General features: G+C 39.3%; 1 protein-coding gene across 2 annotated transcripts in view; it reads right to left on the bottom strand.

The window, feature by feature from the left end:
- The window catches only part of Fam120c (family with sequence similarity 120C), a 144,169-nt gene that overhangs the window by 19,353 nt on the left and 118,351 nt on the right, over positions 1-6,465 (bottom strand). The window lies entirely within an intron of this gene.

Raw genomic sequence — 6,465 nt, 5'->3', positions numbered from 1 at the left:
TTAATATACTACATGTAGCCTCATGTGACTAGATACAGTAAAAATAAATGCAGATGCTCTAAAAACATTGGGTAAAATCACCTTCAGGTTATATTTTCAAGGTGTATATGAAACATAAATAAATGTTGTATTTGGCCCCATCCCAAGATATGCAAATATTAAAAAGTCAAAAAATCTCAAATCTGAAATATTTATGGTCATTTATGTAGATAAGAGACACTAAACCTATGCTGTGACTGGTAACATTTATCCTTATTCCTGTCTTGTTGATGCCATTTAAATTTGAACACATGGGGCTGGCAAGATGGCTCAGCTGGTAAAGGTAATTGTTGCCATGAGTGACAACTTGAGTTTGATCCCTGGAACCCACATGGTGGAAGGAGAGAACCTTCTGCAAATTGTCCTCTGACCTCCACATGCACTTTGTGGTACACATGCACTGTTCCCCACCAACAAAAGTAAATAAAGGTAAAATAATTTTAAAAATTTGAACATGTTACCTTTCTTTTTTATTTTTATTTTTTGAAGTCAGGTTCTCACTCTGTAGTTCAGGCTGAACTCACACTCACAGCAATCCTCCTGCCTCAGCTTCCTGAATGTTGGGATTATAGGCATGAAACACCACACATATTGCCTTTCAATATAGTCATTTGAGTGCAAATGTAGCTTTTATGTCTGCCTTTTCCTGAGATGATTTAAAAGCTACCCATGACAAGGTATAAAAGACACCATCTTAAGATATCATTATTTTGCCCATCAAATTAGAAATTTTCAAAAAGTAAAATCCAAAAGAACAGTCAATACTGACAAGGGTACAATGAAATATGGGAAGTAATATAAAATGCTGAGGAATGTACTTTGCAATTAAGTAACAGAAGTAAAAAATTAAATAATCAAGAACTATGAAATGTTCATATTTGTCAACTCAAAAATTCTACTTTCAAGAATCAGTTCTAGCCAGATGTGATGGTGCATGGACTCGGGAAACTGAGGCATGAGAATTGCTGTGAGTTCAAGGCCAGCCCGGGCAACATAGTTCAAGGCTGGCCTGAGCTAGGACAGTATATCTTGCCTCAAACCAACCAACCAACCAAACAAGAATACATGTATTCAGGTGGTTGAGGTGATAGAATCATTTGAACTGAAGAGTTGAAGTTCAAACTGGGATCCGTCTCAGAAACAAAATATTCCAAAATTGAAATGTTTTGAGTGCTGACAAGATGCCAAAAGTAGAAAATTCAACATCTGGTCTCATGCGACAGGGTGCATTCAAAATACAGGTGTACTAAAACCACTGCACAAGATTGTAGATTATATTCTACGGAAGTACAAATGTCAATAAAGCTCTATGCATAAATTTGCAAATATATATACATATATATGTATACATGTGTGTGTATATGTATGTATGTATATATGTGTGTGTATGTGTGTGTGTGTGGAAAAACTACAAACAATCTGAATGGTCAACATTATAATAGCTAAATGATGTGATTTAATAAAAAATTACAATTTTTTGGCTTTTTTGAGACAAGGTCTCCCTGTAGCTCTTGCTGGTCTGGAACTTGCAATGTAGACCAGGCTAGCCCTGATTTCACAGAGATCCTACTGCTTCTTCCTCTGGAGTGCTAGGATTAAAGGCATGCACCACCATGCCTGGCTATTTGTCTTTTTTTAATTATTTATTTAATAACCACATAATTAGAAGAAACATTTCATTACAATTACCTTTTTTTAAGGTCTATCAAGTCTAATATGTGTTTTGAAAATGCTCTTGGGTGTGGGTCTGTCCCATGGAGTCTGGTCAACCTACCAGGTGACACATCTGACACTGCTATCAGGGCCAAGAACTTGTGGCTAGACAAGTCACAGGACATAAGGGACAACCTACTACTATTGTTCTGCTAAATGGACATAGTATTAACCTGACTCCTAATAAGTTACTGGTATACCCATAGATTAGTGCATCTCTCAACTCTCAAAGAAGGCTCTTCTTGCAGCAGATGGTGATTAACAGAGATCCATAAGTGGTCAACATGAAAAGAATAAGAGACTGCAGAATGCTCAGTTCTAAATGGAACACCTGTATAATATCCTCTCCTTTCAAGGCTCAGGGAATCACTGTGAGATGGGTGGAAAGACCATAAGAGCCAGAGATAGTAGAGGAATACAAGGAAATTGTGTTGTCTGGACACCATAGAGTAGTTGCAAATATGAACCCATAGTGTTTGTGACAGTATGCATAAGACCTGTGCAAATCCAAGCCAGACAAAAACCAGCATGGATGGGGGAGGTGATCTGGAAGCCCCAGCCCTAGAGATTTATTGGCAATTTATAGAAGCTGAAAGAGGGAGAGTCAGTTTTCCTTACTGGTGTGATGCATGGTAGGTTAACAACGGATGAACAGTTCTTATACTCTATTATATTGGGTATAATGACAAGAAATAAAGTTAGCATGTGTCTAGTACAGATATAACCTTTTTTTGCTTTGTTTTCACTTTTTTTGCAACAGGGTCTCACTATATAGATTAGGCTGGCCTTGAACTCAAGGATGATCCTCCTGCCCCTGCTGCCTGAGTGCTGGGGTTATAGGATTCTACCACTAAACCAGCTACATCAATGCAACTTGGGAGAAACATTTTTGATAGAGAGTCAATTGACTTTTTGGATGTAAAACCTATAGATATAATTCATAAACAGTACCTCAAATGCATAAGACAAGCATACAAAGACTAGAAGATCTAATCATCAGCACCACACACATGCAGAATCAAAGATAACATAAAAAATTTTTATAGTGGTTATTTAAAGTTGGCATGTTAAATGACTTAACAGAAAAGAAGTATTTTCAGGTCCCTTTCTAGTTGTGATCTGGCATGAAGAACTGCTGTAGGTAGCAATATATTTGCTACCAAAAAGAACTACTCATTGTTTGTCTTAGGTTGTTGCATCTTTCCATAGTTGACCAAACTTAAATGAAGATTTTGTCAGTCTTTTTCTTTTCTTTCTTTTTCAAAAATAATTTTTACAAAACCTTTATTGAGAATTTCATACATGCATGTAAGGTGTTTTGATCAAATCCATGCCCATTCCCTCCCCTCCAACATTCCCTCCTCTGAAGAGGTAACCCTAAAATCTTTTAAGGATTAGGTACAAGCTCCAAAATACTTTTGACATTTTTGGCCTTGGAACAGAGTATGTTGCTAACAGGCCCAAGGACATTTTGACATTTAGCCAGGAAACTGGCTACATTTCTTTGGGGTCTTTTTAGCCTAACTGCCTAGCCAATTCCTACCTCCTATTCTATTCTTATCACGCCTTTTTTTTTTTTGGTTCCCAAATTGCCAATAGGGAATCGGGACGCCGACCACTCTGGCTTCTTTCATGCTGAACAGGGATGCAGGGTGAGGCAATTGGAGTACCCTTTCAGTGGGTCTATCTAAAAGAATCCCAAAGTGCATAACTTTTAGTTCAAGAAGGAAAAGAAAGTATTTGAATTGTGAATAGGAGATGTGAAGGAGAAGTAAGGGCATGAGTATTACAAGTTACAAGTTCTAGACAAGGAACTAGAAAAAAGTCAGAACAGGGCAATTTTCAAATGTTCATATGAGAGTCCACTGGAATTTCTTGGCAAGGGCTGCCAAAAATATCCCTCTATTGGGTTCTTCCTCATTTTTCTTTTCTCTTTTGTGGTGTTTAGGATTGAACTCAAAACTTCTTTCATATTAGCTAGGTGATCTACCACTGAGCTGCAGTCCTAACTTCAAATCTATTTTATGTTATTTTTCCTCTTTCTGCTCCTCCACCCAAAAGGCATCTCCCTCTGTTGCTTAGTGTATTATCAAATTCCTAAATTATCTTTCCCTCCTCAATTTTGCAAGTAGCTGTGACAACAGGTACATACTACAATACCTGTTTTGATTTTAAAAGTCTTACTAGATTTGATCTACTTTACCCCAGGGCCAGGGTCTTGGAATGAATAAAAAGGAGAAAGCAAGTTAAGCATAAACATCATCTTTCCCTGCTTCTTCTACTGCAGCTGCAATGTGACCAACACTTCAGGCTCCTGTCACTATGACTTTCCCGCTATGACAGAGTGCACACTCAAACTGTGAGCCAAACTGTGTGTGTTTCTTTTGTCAGGTATTTTGTCATAGCAATAAGAAAAGAAATGAATATTGAAAGTTGGTATCAGGAGTGGGGTTGTTGCTGTAATAAAACTGAACAGGTGATTTTCAGGCCTGAGAACTGTTTTGTAGTCAGAAATGTGGAAGGGTTTGGAACATTGGGTGAGAAAAGCCTTAGAATGCTATAAGTAGAGTTTAATGGGCCATTTTTTTATGAGCTCTTCCCCCAAACTTTTTTTTACATTTATGTATTTATTTATTTATTTATTTAAAGGGATGACAACCATGTCATGGTACATGTATGGAGGCCAGAGGCTTGCTTCTTAGAGTTGGCTCTCAGATTCCACCATGTGAGCTTGGGGATTGAACTCAGGTTTTTAGACATGGCAGCAAGCACCTTTACTTGATGAGCCATCTTGCCAGCTCTGGTGGGAGTTTTGAAGAACAGAATACTGAGTGAAATGCAGGCAATGGAAGCTCAATTCATGAATTTTCAGAGATGAACAAGGACTCTATTAGGAACTGGGCTAGAAGCCATTCATGCTATAGTCTGGCAAAGAATCTGGCTTCATTCTTTCCATGTTCTGAGGAGCTGAATAATGATGAATTCAAAAGTAATTTGTTTGGTGGAGAAAATAGCAGGACAGGATGACATTCCGGCTGGGGAATAGTTAACTACTCACTGAGGGAGGAGGGGAAGGGGGCAGACATTTGGCAGGGAAATAAGGAAGTTCAAGTTGCAAACAAGGGAGACTGCTGAGAAAGCAACCGGAATTGTTTAAAAAATTAACACCATTAGACACCTAGACTTCTGCACTGGGACGATAAGAAAGATGCCCAAGAGTAAGACCCCTACACTGAAGATTCCAACTTGTGAAATACACATTTCCTTGAAAGGAGAGACCCTAAACTAAGACTGTCACTGAAAGGGTTCCCTGCTCCAAAACAATGCCTAGGAAATTGTTCCTCCAGAGTCAGCACACTGAGGCCAATTCAACTGTGGTCCAAGAGGGCCAGGCTACATCTTGAGTTGGTAATAGAACTTGGCAGTGTCAGCCAAGTAGTACTGGTTTTGTAGGCATGAAAGATAGAAGAGTGGAGGTCATGGAGGCTTATACCAAGGTTTCAGAAAGCTGCTGAGGCAATGTAATGTGTGGCAGTGTTGGATTTGCTATAAGGAGACCCTCAGAGGCCACTGCACAAATTTGTGAAGGTGAAGCCTAAGCTGCAATGGAGACCTTGGGATGTTGGAGATGCCAGGACCATAGAACACCTGCTGATGCAAACTGAAGGCACAGGGTGTAAGTGGCCCAAGGGTGAGAGTATGTGTGCTGTAGGTGGCAGAGCTACACATGTTCTTTGGAGCCCAGATGATTCCATCAAGAGACCCAAATGCTAGCTTCAGGACTTGGCATTTGCTCTGTTGGGTTTTGGTCTCCCTTTGTTGTGGTCTTTCCTTGCTATGCCCTGATCCTTCCCTTTTGCAATGGAAATGTTCACTCTGTGGCTTTGTATATTGGCAATACGTAACTTGCTGTTTTGATGTTATAGGGGCTCATAGGTAAGAAATTCCCTTGAATCTCAGAAGAGACTTTGGAAATTGTACTGAATGCATATTGAATTAAGGGTTGAACATAAAACTTAGGGGATTTGGGTTGGAATGTTATAATTTAAGTGTTATGTTTATCAAGTTGAGAAGGGGTTGTGATGGTGAATCTTTTTTATAACATTTATTAATTAGTGTGTGTGTGTGTGTGTGTGTGTGTGCACGCACGCGCACCCACACAGAAAAGTAATCACATATACATGGAGGTCAGAGGACAACCTTCAGGAGTCAACTCTCTTCTTCCATTATTGGTTCCAGGAATCAAGCTCAGGGTTTCAGGCTTGTGTGGCAAGCACTTTTATCTGCTGACCATTTCACCAGCCCATGATGATTAATTTTGATTATTTGACAAGGGCTTTAGAATCACCATGGAAACACAGTTGTGGCTGTGTATATGAGGATGTTTCCAGAAAGGTTTAAATTAGGAGGAGAGATCCAACCTGAATGTGAGAGGCACCACCTCATAGGCTAGGGTCTTGGACTCAATAAAAAAGAAAAACTGAAATGAGTACCAGCATTTATCTCTGTTTCCTAACTGAAGATGCAATATGACCATCTTCCTCAAGCTCTTCCTGCCATGACTTCCCTACCATAATGGACTAGACTCTCAAATAATTCCCTACCATAATGGACCGTACTCTCAGAAAGTTCCCTACCATAATGGACCGTACTCTCAGAAAGTTCCCTGCCATAATGGACCGTACTCTCAGACAGTTCCCTAACATAATGGAC

Source organism: Nannospalax galili, unplaced genomic scaffold (assembly GCF_000622305.1).
Source record: "Nannospalax galili isolate Female #2095 unplaced genomic scaffold, S.galili_v1.0 scaffold225, whole genome shotgun sequence".
NCBI lineage: Eukaryota > Metazoa > Chordata > Mammalia > Rodentia > Spalacidae > Nannospalax > Nannospalax galili.
This window is presented reverse-complemented; position numbering and strand designations above follow the sequence as displayed.